The following is a 16605-nucleotide window of genomic DNA, read 5'->3' as shown; positions in this document are numbered from 1 at the left end:
TGAAGAGACTAAATTTGAAGATTTAAGGAAATGAAATGCTGGTTGGATTAAAAGTCAATACAAAGACTAGTATTAAAATGGGAACTTTTCAAAAACTAGTCATTTATAATTATTTGACACTTTTAAAAATATGACCCAATATGAAAAGAACTTTTAGACATTTCAGATTCATATATTTTATGTTTCTTTCTTATAGTGTCTTGTACATGCCCTAGACATCCATACATTTTCTCCTAAATTTTATTTACCTTTACAAGTATTTTTACTTACATATTTTTTGAGAATTTCATGTAGGAATACTTTATTTATTCATCATTTTTACCCATTTGTTTTTCTGACTTCATTAAATTGCTAATAATATTTCTTTTTTATTCATTGGGAAATTTTTTTAATCATATTCTATTATACTAAAATGGCTATCTTCCTTTCCACATGACCATGGTCAGCTATCTATTCCTCTAGTATGTGAAAATTATCTATCAAATATTTACCCAGATAAGGCATTTAACACTGCTTTTGCCCCATGTGTTAGGATATGAATTTGGCAATTTAGCAGATACTAGAATTAATTTAACTACTTTTTTCTTTTTCATTTCAAAGACATTGACCCAAGAACTCAGTTTTTCACTCAGTAGGTGGGTTGCAGTAAATAGAAAATGCGGCTAAGCTACCATTTTTCTAGAAAGATTACTCATAAGTTTTGAGACAAAAAAGGAAATCATTTCAAAGTAAAGGACTAAAATAAATTCAATTAAAAATTAATCTGTACTTGAAGAGGCTCTACCAAGACTGGCCAAGAGAAAAGAAAATAGAAATAAATAGTATGAAGTCAAATACGTAATTAAATTCTCAGAAGGAATTGTAAATATAATATGATAATAATGTACTGTTTTATTAAAATGGCTAGGACATAAGCAAAATGTATAATTTTTCTACAAAATAATAATTGCCAGGCATAACACAATAGATATTAGCAGAATTGAAAGCAAAAACAGATGGTGGCGATAATTTAATCAGATCGTTTTCTCAAACCTTAATAAACAGACAAAACTGAGGCTAAACAGACGAGAATATTCCAGGGAGTAAACTACCTAACTTTGTAGCTGTATGACTTGATGTGTTGTAGACTTACGCTCCAGTGCAAACATCTGTATAAATCCTAAATGTGGTGTTGCCGCGTGGATTCACGTAATTTATTAGGGAGTACGTAAGGACCAAATAATATTTGCCTTGCCACTTCAAGGATATTTCAGCCTTCAGAAAATCCTTCAAAATAGTTTCAGCTTAAGCTAGTTAAGAAGATAAGTAATTGGTTCTCTTAGTGAGGAGAGAAATTTTTGTCTGCCTAGACACACTTTCTTGCCTCTTACAAGTTGGGCTTCTATGTCTAATCCAGGCTTGCTCCTGGCAAAAGTGGATGCAGCAATCTCTGCACATTTCCCAACTATGAGTCCCTTTCAGCAGATGAGGCACTAGTTATGTGCATCTCCACTCCATTTTGACTATGAAAGAAATAGAAAAGTCTAACCATACCAGCAACATCTGAATTGTGTGTTTTTAATAAAAGTATATATGTTTTGTTCAAAAATATGTTATTAGTTCTTTGAGAATTTCATACATTGTATTTCGATCATATTCAATCACTACTCTCTCAATTGACGCACCTCTCATTCCATACCCACCAAACTTTGCCTCCTCAGGTTTTAAAATCTATCAGGTATAACTAGTGCTAGATAAATCTTGGGTGCCGTCCATCCACTGAAGCGTGTTCTAACTACTAGGGGCCACACCCTAGAAAAACCCTCAAATTCTGGCAGCTACCAACTACCAGTAACTCACTCCTCAAGCTGGGAGTTGGACTGCATGACCCCAGTCCCTCACCATGCTTGGATTTCATCTGGCTTGAGCTTGCATGGGTTATGTCCATGGTGTCCCAGTTGCTGGGAGGTCATATCTACAACTGCCCTGTTGTGTCTGGAGAACACCATGTCCTTGTAGTCATCCATGGCCTCTGGTTCTGACAGTCTTTCCTTGACTAGTTGAGGGCCTCTGTGTTAGTCATCATCTACTAAAAATACACATTTCCTTGATGCGGTTTGAGAGATGTGCTGATCTATGAGAATCACAGTAAGTCTTAGGAGTCATTTTAGTACTGTATCCCTCCAGCAGAGCAGTAATAGGCTGTTCCCTAGGGCTATGACCTGTCTAGACACAGGTTTTTAGCTCCAGTGATGGAGTTCTATCTTCTGGAATGGACCCTGCATCCAATCTGAAGGTTGTTATTGTTCCCATAACATTTGTGCCACTACTACACCAGTAAGCTTATCTTGCCAGGCCACTCATTGTTGTGGCTCACAGGGTTCATATCTGGGTAAAACAAGGTTAATTTTCTCCTCTGGTATCATACCCAGCCTTTTGAAAGTTAGACAGTAGGGATGAGGCTTTTTCTCTAAGTCCCATGACTCAAGTACGTTGTATCTTTGGCAATAGCATCTTACCATCAAGTTCTGGGAGGTAACCAAGTGCATTTGCAAAAGTCTAGGGTGACTGGAGGTGGGACTTCACTGCCCAATAGCCTCAGATGTGGTAACTCGTGCTTGGCACTGGGTTAGTCTGTGGTGTCTAGTTAAGGGCATTGTTGTGCTGTTATTCTGTAACTCCATTTGAACTCCTTTTATAACCCATGTTTGTATTTTACAAAGCTTCTGCGATAATTGCTGTTCATATGACTTCTTCATGGCTTTGGTGTTAGTCATGCCCTTCCCCCACTGTTCCCTTCTCTACCTTGCCCTCCCATTCCCCACCCCGTTTAACCCTTTCTAGTTCCCCTTTTTCCCATTGTATCGTACGTTCTTTCTTCTTTCTCTTGAAGGAACACTTCCATGTCTTCTTACTAGTTTTCCAATCTTTATGGGTATTCAAATGTAGCACACATATCTAAAGTATCCAAATCAGCCTACAAATGAGATAAACATGTGATGTTTGTCTTTCTGGGTTTGGGTGACCTCACTCAGAAAGATAACTTCTAGTTCCATCCATTTACCTGAAAACTTTTTGTCTTAACAGCTGAATAGCATTCCATTGTAAAATGTACCACTGTTTATTATCCATCCACTAATGGCAGATTGTTTCCATTTCCTGGGAATGATGAAAAGAGCAATGAACATGGATGAGCAAGCTTCTCTGTGGTAGGATATAGAGTCTTTGGGGTATATGTCTAAGAGTGGGATAGGTGGATCATGTGGTAGACTTTTTCTATCTGTTTGAGGAACCTCCACACTGATCTCTACAGTGGCCGCACCAGTTCGCACTAGACTATCAGAAAGTAAGTGCTCCCCCTTCCAAACTATATCCATGCCAGAATTTGTCATCATTGTTTTTTGGATCTTAGCCATTCAACTGGGTTAAGATGAAATGTCAAAGTAGTTTTAATTTGCATTTCTCTGATGTTTAAGAATGATGAACATTTAAAAAAATATTTCTTAGGCATTATTATTTTATCTTTTGAGAACTCTGTTTAGTTTCCTTTTGAGAACTCTGTTTAGTTCCATGTCCCTTTTTAAAATAGTTTTTTCCTTGATACTTTGTGAATTCAGTTCTTTGTATATTCTAGATATTGACCCCTTGTCAGATGAATATCTGGTAAAGATTATTTTCCCCATTTGGTAGGCTGTCTCTTTCATTGGAATACTGATGTCTTTTGGTGTCGAGATGCCAATTATTTTCCTAGTTCTAGCTTTAAATATTATAGGAAATCAATTCTCAGTGTATGTGCAAACAGCTCCTTTAATTTGTAAGTCTTTAGACTCTTGAAAGAGAGGCAGGGGAATAGTTTGTGGTAGGAGAAAAGTGAGATTTTTAAATGTTCTTACATCTCTATTTCATAAAAGTAGCTGATGGATGAAACAAACATGAAAACAATATATGCTGATTGAAGAATATTTGAGAAATAGGAGAATATTAGGAATAATTCACACTCTCACCAACCATAGATAAATACTGAGTTTCAGGGCCCTTTATTCCATGTATAATTTAAATGGCTAAAAATAAGAACATGCGACAGTTTTTATACAGCTTTTTAATTGAAACTCAGACTTTACAATAATTAGATGTCTTTGCATCTATATCTATATAGTTACATTTCTCTGTTTCTCTCTATATATATGTACGTATGTATGTATGTATGTATCTATGTATGTATGTATGTCTCTGTGGCCAGTGTTTAACAACACTTTATTAATAGCAAAATTACCTTCAAGTTTTTAAACAAAACCACTGACTTTATGGGAATCATATGAACAATTTTTTTAACCTGGAAAGCTTAGATAATATCAAAGGGAAATAATTTTTAAATGACCTTAGTGGTACTGGAATTAGTGGCATTTGAAAGCATCTCTAGGAAAAGGGACTGAAGAAAATCTTCCCTGTCTAATGATACTGTTGCCCAGAAAGAGAATCTTCAGTAGGAAGATCACGGACAGCAGTTTGGACATAAAATGATTGTCTAGGGTAGGAAAAGAGGGATGCTACAGCTGTCAGTTGTTTCACTTCTGAGCTGAGTATAGAAAGAAAGGAATTGAGTTACACATTTGCCTCCCAGTTTGCCTTCTGGAAATCCTGGGACCATTCCATCTGATTCACCAAAGTGTAAGAAGTGCGATATAACATCTCCTAAAGTAATCTGAATAAGTTGTAATTCCATAGGCGTTTACTCCCCTCAGAGTGTGTGGCATTTGCTTTCGTGGTTATCCACATAACTTACAGAATGTAACAGCATTTCAAGAAAAATACATGTTCATATGATATAATAGAAGAAACAAATTCGAGGGCATTTTATACCAAAATACAAGATTGACAAAATAAAGGTGGGTTCCTAGCAATAGTGATTCAATCACTATATTTAAATATCCTTATTTAGCTGTTGATTTCCATGAAATTTTTTAGAATTTTAGAAACAAAATTATTAGCTCCATAAAATATATGGCACATATTTAATTTACATTAATTTAAATTACATGACAAACATCTCAGAAAAATATTGTATGTGTGCCTGTAATGACACTTAGTAATATGTTGTAATATGCATATAGAATAAATCTGCTATGCCCAGTTTGGGGGCTTTGTTGTTTTATTGGGTTTTTGTTTGGTTTTTTAGAAAGAACTTAAAGTTGGTTGGGTAGGGAGGGGGAGTGAATCTCAAAGATCAGGAAGGGAAAGAATATGATCAAAATATATCTAAATTTCAAATTGTTTTAAATGATAAATATAATAAAAATTTTTAAAAAAGATTTGCCAGAACATAAAATAAAACAGGCATTAATTGGACCACTTAAATTTAAACTTTTTAGTTGGACATTTAACATTGTTAACTTCTCATTATTTGAAATTTCATTTTTATAAGTCCTGTGTAAATATAGATATGAACTGAGCAATATGGACTCTATTGCTCAAAACACATGAAAATTTATGTCTACAAAACTTTGACTATTCAATAATTAAGCTTGACTCCTATGGAAATGTCCCCTACTGTAGCTCATGATGGTGACATTAAAACAAAGCAGCCATATTGTATGTAGGCTTTGATAGAACTCACGCTCATGTAAACCGGGATCACAGAACAGATTGTTGTCTGTAACAGGTCCACAGATTGCTATTGAGCCGGATCAGACAGAACCGATTTATACCTGATTTCACCCTTATTCCTCATCGTGTCCTTCTCTCTTTTCAATCTCTCGATAGCTGGACTAGGGGTATCCTCCTTAAGAACATAATTTTTGATCTGACGCTGGTGAAGGCCAGCCTCTAATCGCCTCCACCCTCCCATCATCCAGGAAAAAAGAATGTGGGAAAGGATGGGGAGGTAAGAGAGAACAAACTATGAGGTGCCTTATGGAAATGAAGGTAGGAAGGTGAGAGAGAAGGGGCTGTAATGGGCAGTGAGGAATACATTTAAATGTGTACTTCTGCATTCATAGTCTTCCTTTATTGACGTGATAGAAAGTGTAGGAGATCTAGTGATCACTCCTGATTACCTGGCCAGCATTTATTCTTTGACTTCCCCCACATGTCTACTCCCTTTATGTTCCTTATCAATATGGTGTTGCACAGTAGATGCCATCCTCTACATGGCCATGTAGTTCAAGAGAGGTTTTTCCTATTGTTTCTTACTCTATCTAGCCCTATAACAAAATACTGTACCCTAAACTGACTATTTTAGAAACAACAGTTCATTTCTTGTGTTTAGAGGCTGGGAATGCCAGTGTCAAGACACTGGCAGTTTTGGTGTTGTTAGGGTTCATTCATCCTCATAGATGGTTGTTTTCACCTGGTGGGCGGGACTATGGATCTTTCTGGAGTCACTCTAAGTGAACACTATTAATAGAATGAGCTTCATTTCCCTGTCTTACTCACCTAAAACATAGACCACTCTTTAGGGATTAGGATTTCAACAAAATTTTAAGAGAACACAAACATTCATACCATAGTGTCCCACTTCCCAGGCAATAGGTAGTTACTTGCCTAAGCCAACTCATGTCAATGATTGGGTCACATGATTTTATACAGTAATGACTCATAAAAGTCTTAAATTAGGCCAGGAAGGGATGTCCTTCCACAGCTTTTTAATATGATCATATCAGACATTCGGCCATCTTTGTTCAGCCTGGTGATGAAACATCACACAGAGAAAGACAGTATTGACAAAACCACACAGAAAAGGAGTCAGAACCCCAAGATTTGGGACCAGGAGCCACTCTGTTTTTAGAGATTAGTCATTGTGTTCATTGTTTAGTTGCTTAAAGGAACATTTTATGTTTACCATAGATCAGTTAATGAAGAAACGTAAAATCTAACTTCCTTAAAAAATGCAAGACAAGATAGAGAGGAGAATGAGGCGGAGGCACAATGTGGACCTTGAATATGACTAGTGCAGAATGACGTCACTGATCCATGTACTTCCATTTTTATAAAGAAATTATGTGAATCTGATAAACAGAGAATGAAGATGCTTTTCCTGTGTTTTTATGTGAATTCCTGCAAGAACTAGCAATGCAGTGGGATTAGAGTGTGGGATCTTAGCAGGAATCAGACAGCTCACATACTATGTTGATTATATTATATTGTTTAATATTGTATTTCACATTAATAGAATCTATGTAAAACAGAAAGGTTGCATTTCATATACCCCTTTAGAAAGATTGAACAGACATTGAATTAGGAGGTTAATATATTTATTGATTTATTCTTCTCGTGAAGTAAATGTTGGTAGTTTGGGGTCCAGTTATTTTCAGGACATGAACAGTGTGTGAGAGCATATTACATTGTTAACCTAAGTTTAGCCGTAGTATGGTTTCCTCTGTCTGTAATAAGTACCTGTTGTTAAAAAATTGCAAAAGGGACCATTGAGGGCAATTGGAATAGATTAACTCCAGGATCTGTTCACCTAGGAGCTGACTTTGAGATAGATGTCAGTATGCAGATTTTGTGAGTGCTTTTGGAAACAGTATTTATTGTAGGGAAAAAAATGAAAGGGTGAAAGATGAGAATCCAGGAGACTGATAGAATAGATGAAATTAGTTGGTAAAAGGATTAGAGGTAGTTATGGGATTGAATAGTAGGTATCCTGTGAAAGATGGGCGTGTGAGAGTGGAAATGATTGACTATTTTGTGTAGCCAATGAGTTTTTTGATACTAAATGCCTATTTGAAGTAATTGTGTATGCAGAGTTACATGGATTGGTTTTAGACATGGCAACTTGAGTAGATATAAGATCTCATGAAGAGCAATCAAAACCTTCATGGGCCAAGATGATTGGTCATCTTTGAAGAATCCGAAGTTTCCCAAAAGGCAGGCTTGGAGTGGAAAGTAAGACTAGATAATAAATAATAAATAAAAGTGAAGTTTAGAAATGATATCTGAGTGAGTATGAACTGTAACAGAATCTGATGGCATTAGAGTCATTGTTCACATAAGCATGGATGACTAGGATTTCCTCCTAGACAGACCGTTTTATCTCCAACATCTGTGATAGTTTTATATGAAGCTTGGTGACTGGGCTTGGAAGGATAATGCTAGGGTGTTGTCTGGTCGGGCTGGGTGCATATACCATTTCCGAAAGAAATGAGAGATGTAGAAGGCGGTGAATACAAGGACCATTGAGAAAAACTAGAGAGAAAAATTTTTTGACAATAACAAATGGAAATCCTATGGCCTCAAATAAGACTCAAAATCAACAGAGCACAGAAAATAAACAAAGGAAAATACCCCCAGCATTGAAGTACAAATGCTTAATAAGAGAATCCAAGAACGGCCACTGCATTACAATGACAAATATTTATTTCTTTAAACTTTCTTCATCTGCTCACTAATTAGTCCCTGAATATCATCTTTTGGGAAGGGATCCATCTCCTCTAGTTTTCTTTGTTCTCTCTCTCTCTCTCTCTCTCTCTCTCTCTCTCCCTTCCTTCCTTCCTTTCTTCTCTCTCTCTCATTCCTTCTTTTCTTGCTCCCTCCTTCCCTCCCCCCTCTTCCTTCCTTCCTTCCTTCCTTCCTTCCTTCCTTCCTTCCTTCCTTCCTTCCTTCCTTCCTTCCTTCCTTCCTTCCTTCCTTCCTTCCTTCCTTTCTTTCTTTCTTTCTTTCTTTCTTTCTTTCTTTCTTTCTTTCTTTCTTTCTTTTCCAGGTAAGTATCTGCCATTCTTGGCATCAGTTCTGAAGGAAGGTGGCAAAATCCTATTAATGCTACCAGAACTCCTCCCAAGTTTTTTAGATCTTTCTAAATAGAGAATCCTCAGGACACATAATGTTTTCTCCTACTATTGTTGCTCAGCAATAGGAGTGCAACTCTAAGGGTTGGTTAAACCTATGACCCTTTCCACTACAGGTTGAGGAATTGGAAGAAAGAGAATGGGGGTGGGGAAGGACAGTGTACTCCCACCATCCTGTACATTGGGCTACTTCTCATTGAGAGCATGGACTTGAGAATGGGTGTGGGGAAGGACAGTGTACTCCCACTGTCCTGTACTTTGGGCTACTTCTCATTGAGAGCTTGGACTTGAGAATGGGTGTGAGGAAGGACAGTGTACTCCCACCATCCTGTACATCGGGCTACTTCTCATTGAGAGCTTGGACTTGAGAATGGGTGTGGGGAAGGACAGTGTACTCCCACTGTCCTGTACTTTGGGCTACTTCTCATTGAGAGCTTGGACTTGAGAATGGGTGTGAGGAAGGACAGTGTACTCCCACCATCCTGTACATCGGGCTACTTCTCATTGAGAGCTTGGACTTGAGAATGGGTGTGGGGAAGGACCGTGTACTCCCACTGTCCTGTACATCGGGCTACTTCTCATTGACAGCTTGGACTCTTTCATGTCTGCTCAGCACTGGGGTTGTTGGCTTGTTAGAACTTCCCTGGTATAGATTGGATCAAGGTATTTACAAATTGAATTTGATTAAACACCAAACATCAACTTAAAGTTGCTTGTCAATCATACTATCCCATTGTATGTAGATAGGACTCTTCCTACGTAGAAAATTTTAACGTGATTATGGCCTTTCGTCCCATTCTTTATATAGATACAAACAGCATTTGATCACAGACTGGGGATAAACAGGTTTTAGACCTGCAATGTGGCTGACCTTTTTTCCTACTCATTTTGTTTTCATACACTTTCCCTCTTCCTTGTAATACTTATCTTGCCGACATCATTTCCATTTGCTTTTCCACCCACATCCTGAGCTCCAACAAAACTAAGAAATTTGTACTTACCCAAACTATAGTATCTTTCATGTTTCTGACCACGTCCATATTCTGTTTTCCTTGCTTGGGGTGCTTTCTTTTCTAATTCCCCACTCTCGTCCCCTTATTCATCTTCTGAACTCCAGTAGGGAGTATAAATAACACAATTTTATAACTAATATTTGTCGCTCTATACTTTCCATTACATATGATCTATTTCTAAAAAAAAAAAAAAATGATTTTAAAAATCTACTTACCACTGCAGCAAGCATGTTGGCCATGCTATAAATGTTAGCTAAGCATCTAATGTACCCGTCATCTGTTGTTGTATAGAAAATTCATCCAAAAAATTGTGTCTGAAAACAGCAAGCGTATACTATCTCCCTGGATCAGGAAGCTTGGGAAGATTTATTTTTATGCCTGTGTCTGAGGGTCTCTCGTGAGGGTACAGTCAATCTGTTGGGTACAACTATGGCCATTTCAAGGCTTGGCGGAGGGCTGGAGGATTGGCTTCGAAGCTGAATTGTGTGGTAGTGCACACATTTCAGTTCCTGGTGGATTGCTGAACTCATGGCTTCAGAGTTCACCACCTTACATCGGTGTTTGATAAGGCTCTTCATGTGTGACTATCTCCTTTCTCAGTACAAGAGATCTGAGAGATGGAGTACTGGAGAGGACACATCCCAGAGAGAATCTAGTGACTTTAAAACCTATTTCCAGAAGTCTCATCAGTTCTAGTGTTTTTTGTTTTTTTTTTTTTTTGTCTAAAGAAGACCAATTTTAGTTTTTAATTATGTAGGAAGATTATTCACATTAATTGTGAATATAGGCATCTATACCACCTAGCACTCTCTCAGGTTTCTCCATAACATGACTAACATTTCTATTTCAAGTACTTAAGGCAAGGCATAGTCTATGACCTTTAACTAAGTGGAGTTACATATGGCCCACTGTTTGCTTTCATAGATAATTACTATCGAGCACCTACTATGCACCATACAATGGATTATGTTCATAGATATCTCATGTATCTTTACAACACTATAAGAAATGCATCATTTCATAGATGAGGAAACAGATTAAATATTCCAGGATATCAGCATAGATTTGAGTTATCCCAAATTCTTTATATAGTTTCTCCTTTCAGCATTTCCTCTAAGAATATTGCATTCTATTCCAATTTAACTTTCCTGAATCCAACAAATATTCCTCTTTCCCATCTATTTATTGTTCTTCCCACTTCCATCTCTTAGAATGCCCTCCCCTGCCATTTCTTTATATTAAAAGTTTATGGATACATCAGAGAACACCTGAAAATTAATATAACTGTACAAACATATTTATGGGGTATTGTATCATAATTCAATATGTATAATATCTAATGATCGAATGAAGATAATTGACTATCATCTCAAACATTTGTCATTTCCTTCTATTGGAACATTGCGATTTCTCTCTGCTGGCTTTCGGAAGTATGCAATCAATTCCTGTCAGGTAAGGTGACCCACAGTGTTGTAGAACATGTCCAGCTACACTTTGTATCCATTAATCATCCCCTCTCTACCCCCTTTCATCTAGCCAAACCTCTGATAACCCCTAATCTGTGTCTGCTTCTATAAGATCAACGTTTTATTTTCCATGTAGAAGTTACAGCATTTGTCTTTCTACCTCTCAGTATCTTTCCTAAATTCCCAGTTGGGAGAAACCTCAATCTCGTTTGTCAGGTGTATAGCATCAAGCACTGTCCTTTGTATACTTTAGCTCTTCAATACACACCCAAGAATGATAGAACAGATAAAAGGCCGTGACACTACATGTGGGTTCTTTTATATTAATAGGATATTTTTTTGTAAAATATCAAATGCATTTTTATTATTTCTAAGGTTATTATTTTGGAGAAAATTGACAGTCAAAATGTATAACCCACTGTGTAATAATTTAATATGAGTAGAGCCCTATTTCTACCTGAAGATTCAGGTCTACTTAGCAATTTTCTCTAGTCACTTTTTCCCCACCTTATTTTATTTTTGCCACCAACTGCAGGTAGAACACAGAAAATTGTCTTTGGACATAGGCTTCATATTGCAAAGTCCACTGGGTAACTGGGTATTTTAGGATGAAATTAATTTCCCAAGACTTTTATGTATACTCTAGAAGTCTGGAATATCCCATTTGTAGATTTTTTTCCCAGAAAGAATGAACAAGGAACTGGAGAAGCCAGATCATCTTTCTCTGCATTATTAAGAACATTTGTGATGTTATATTTGCCTTGTCTAATCTTATTTCACTAAGTATTTCTTAAAGACTGCATTGAAGTAAGTTACACAGAGGGTAAGAGAAATGAGTCTATGTGGGAAACAATGCAGAATCAATGTAGTACAAAATCAAATGGCTAAGGTAATGGAACTGATCACAGATTTAGAAAGCAAATACTTATATGTGTGTTTTCTAAGTAATTTACTCCTTGATTGCCCAGTGTCTTATATTTTGTATTGAACTACTTCAAGCACTGGAGAATCTTTTGGTTTATGTTTTTTTATGGAGTTTTCAGCATTCTTAACTGACTTTAATGCTCAAAAAAAAAAAAAAAAAAAAAAAAAAAACATAAAACAAGCAACAAAAACAATGAATAAGGCCAGAGTCCTGGTAGTGAGTCATTTCTATGGTGGTTAATTTTGTGTGAACTTAACTGCCCATAGGGCAGTTGCAAAGCACTTGGCCAAGCATTTTTTTTCGGGGTTTGTCTGAGGTTGTTTGTGGATGAACTTAACATCTGAATGGTGGACTGAGCAAACGGATTTGTCTTCCCCAATGGGTGAACCTCAGCCAGTCATCCAGTTGACTGGAGAGCTGAGCAGAGCAAACAGACTGAGTAACGAGGAACTCTCGACTGATGGATTGAGTGAACATTTGTGTTTTCTGGACTTCAGAATTGGGCTGAAATTTTGGCCTACCAGGGTTTGGAGTATGTTAGCCTTTGTAATAGAGCTCAGCCTGCAAGCGTTCCTGCTTCTCTGTCCGTTGGAGTCAAAGCAGAATGGCTTGTTGGCTCTTCTATGTCTAGCCAGCTGCACATCTTCAGCCCTCTACCTCTGTAATCTGTGATCCAGTTCCTGACAGGAAGTCTCTTTGCCTGTATAGACATTTCTAGTGCATTTTCTCGGGAAAACTCAGACAAAACAGGGCCTCAAGAGACCATCTCTTATTTATATTTGTCTCTGCTAATCTGTATTAACAAAGATATGATCTCAAATCTGCTTCAACTGCTCAAGACCATTCTGCAGATAGGCTATAGATAAATATTTTTATTTATTTTCTTACTTTCTCTATGGGATTTGTTTCATCTTCCACACTTTCACTATGATATTTAGTTTGATAGCAGAAAAAGATACATTTATTAAACTTATAGAGGCCTAATTACATGTAGGTTAGTTCCATTTTATCTGCACAGAGACCACAGACAATGATTAGTAACAATTTTCCTTTTTATAATAAAGAACACTGAAAACAGAAAGATTAAATAAACCCTCTGGTATGCCGGCATGCTTTTCATAGAATTCAGCATCAGTATTTGAATGCAAATTTGGATAATGCTTTGAATTAATATGTGATAGAAGAAAAGGAATAAGTTATGTTTAATGCTCTAGATTTTTGCTTCAGCAACTTGAGTGAAACATAAAATGTCTGTAGAGATAAACAGTGAAACAAACTAGTGTAACCCGCAGAGGCAAATCATTGAAGAGTTCAGTATTGCTGCTATCAGACACAGACTTTTACAAGTTTAGAAGTTCTTTGTCCTGTCCATCTATCCCCCAGCATCTGTTCATTTTCCTCTTTCCATCCTCCTCTTTCCTACCCACCTCCAGTTATTCACAACACAAAGAAATGATAAATGTTTGAGATGATTCATCAGCTAATTACCCAAATCCAGGCACTGCACATCGTCAAGAGATACTGAAATATCACTGTGTACCCTATAAATGTGTACAGTCATTGCATGCCAAATTAAAAATATTTAAAAATTCTATCTAAACACATGCACTAAAACAATCAGTACTTGCCATTTTCAAGTAAACAAATGCCAAGCATAAAAGATGTGTGTGTGTGGGTGCTAAGCAATACCAGGTAGTGATATGGGATATCTAGTAAGAAATAAATAGGAATTTTAAAATTTAAAAGTATAATTGAAATTGGGAGCTTGCCAGCAGACTAGATGCAGCTGAAGAAAGAAAAAATAAACTGGAAAATGAATATAAGAAACAATTCTGCATGTAATGCAGGGACAGTATGAACAACAAAACATAGAATACATTAATAATGATAATAATTCATATCTAATGTTAATTCACTGGAGTCTAAAGCACAATAAAAATAGGCAGAGGTAATATTGGAAGCAATGAAGGTAAAAATGGGTTCACACAGCCTTATCCATTTTACCGACACCAGCTGCTCCATTTGGTTCTCTAGGACAGGACTTTAGACAATCATAGACTTCTTTCTTTCTCTGTACATCACAATGTTTGTTTTTGTAAAAAGAAAATTAGTGTAGATTGGCAAAACCGTTTGATATTTTAGACCACACTAGATTCCCGGGAGGACTGAGCAGAAGTTTGGAGCTCCCGTATATCCCCGGTGTCTCCTCCCCACCGTCAGCACCCCTCACTGAAATGGTGCATTTGCAGTAAGTGATACGCCTGCACAGATACCCCATTGTGGCCCAAAGTTCACAGTTTAATTTAGCGTTCACCTTTGGAGCTTCGCATCGTTGGTTTAGACCGATGTATAATGTCATAACCCAAAGAATACCTCCAGGGTAGTTTCACTGCTCTAGCTGTCCTCTGTGCTTGTCTGTTTGCCCTCTCTTTCCACAGCACCAGGCAAGATTCTTCTGTTTCTCTTTGTGATGTAACATCGTGCTTGACACAACTGTCCCCAGCACGTTTTCTTTAAGAATGGTTGGATTATATTTATCTTTGTGATGTAACCATAGTGCTTGACACAATTACTCCCAGTATGTTTTCTTTAAATGTGGTTGGATGAACGAGAAGAATGAAGGGCGAGAGGAGAGAATCAGAGCAATGTGCTATCATCCTGCTAACTAATGCTTTTTGTATTCCAATATTTACCCACTAAGATGACCTCACTCATTCTAGGATATTAACAAGTCCACATTATCTATTCAATCTTAGAAAAGTGCCCTGGACAGTTCAAAACTTTTTATGAATGATCCATTTAATTTAAATATGCCACATTTGAATTTTTTGATTCATGATTCCCCAGTGAGACTGAATTAATTGTGTGTATTTGTATATGTGCACGTGTGTGTATATGTGTTCATGTGATGTGTGCAGGGGGATGTGTATATGTGTGTACATGCATGTTAAGGCCAGAGCTTGTCTTCAGGTGTCCTTCTCTATTACTTTTCTCCTTAGTTGTTGAAACATTGGCCTTATGGCACCTTAATCTTTTTACTTAGCTGTGTTGACTGGCCAGTGATTTCCAGGGATCCTTTGTTTCCTTCCCGACCCTACTGAAGTGCTGGAATTACATATACATGCCATTGCCCCATCTTTTATATGGATGTTAAGGATTTGAATTCGGATCATCGTGCCTGTGCAGCAGTCACATTACTGACTGAACCGTCTCCCAAAGTCCTGAGTTGTATTTTCACCTGATGGACACAGTCTTAGGGGAATAATCCCCTTTCTTTTTATGAACAAAGGTGCCTTCATAAATTATCAATGTTCACTTGTGATTATAAGCAATGGCCATAACACAGAGAAACATGCCTGTTTATAGTAAACACAACCTCAGTTTAATTTGCATTAGTTCATCTCTCTGGGACATAAAATTATTGGGACACATGTGTAAACATAACAGAAGTGAACTTCTTGCAGATATACACTTGCAATAGTTTTTATTAAAAGTATGAAAGACTGCCAGTTTATTATTAAGCAGATAAACGTTCTATGTGGTAACCAAAGTTATGCTGTTTTTCCATCTATTTCAAAGTATTCCAGACATTTCCAAACTGTGCCTCTGATGTTATTTTGTTCAAGTATAAATTGAAAACAAAAATATTACACAAGATGCTGAATTCTAAGTTGTTTCTTTTAAAACTTTCTATTCCCCCCCACTGTCAAATGCTAAACACCAGGGAAGGTTCATTTAGATTTTGAAATTTCATTTATTTTAATTTTTAACATATAGGCTTATATGATTATCTAGTAGTGACAAATTTGTTTATGTTTTATAGATTTCAGTTTTTTTTTTATTAAGTTCTATGATTTAGGAATGTCTAGGTGAAGTTATTCTAGGGGCTTCAGTTTGGGTTTTAGAAATCAAGCAGATACAAAATTCCTGCCTAATAAAAATAAACTTTCATTAGAAAAATTATGGGAAATGTTAGCCAGACCCATCATATTGAAAAACTGTATTCATTTTCAAAGTAAGGTTGTGGTCTTTCATATAGTGGTGGTGGTATTAAGAGCTGTGGAGGAGCCGGGCGGTGGTGGCGCACGCCTTTAATCCCAGCACTTGGGAGACAGAGCCAGGCAGATCTCAGTGAGTTTGAGACCAGCCTGGTCTATAGAGCGAGATCCAGGACAGGCACCAAAACTAAACAGAGAAACCCTGTCTCAAAACAACAACAACAACAACAAAAAAAGGAGCTGTGGAGGATGATCTGCCACTGTAAACTGAATATTGCTCATTCAGGTTGGAACAATACTGCAAGGATTAATATTCACCATCTTCAAGGAAGACAGAGCAGTCAGTATGTATTTTCTTTGAAATACATCACTGAGCATATTCTTAATTATGATATTATAATTGATATCAGTTTTAAGTTGAATTCTCAACTCACATTCACA

General features: G+C 36.9%; 1 protein-coding gene across 7 annotated transcripts in view; it reads left to right on the top strand.

The window, feature by feature from the left end:
* Anks1b (ankyrin repeat and sterile alpha motif domain containing 1B) overlaps positions 1-16605 on the top strand; it is an 854565-nt gene that overhangs the window by 188737 nt on the left and 649223 nt on the right. The gene's annotated exons all lie outside the window — the stretch shown is intronic.

This window comes from Peromyscus leucopus, chromosome 18, assembly GCF_004664715.2.
Source record: "Peromyscus leucopus breed LL Stock chromosome 18, UCI_PerLeu_2.1, whole genome shotgun sequence".
NCBI classification, from domain to species: domain Eukaryota; kingdom Metazoa; phylum Chordata; class Mammalia; order Rodentia; family Cricetidae; genus Peromyscus; species Peromyscus leucopus.
Note: the sequence above shows the minus strand (reverse complement) of the source record. Positions and strands in the feature narration are given on the sequence as shown.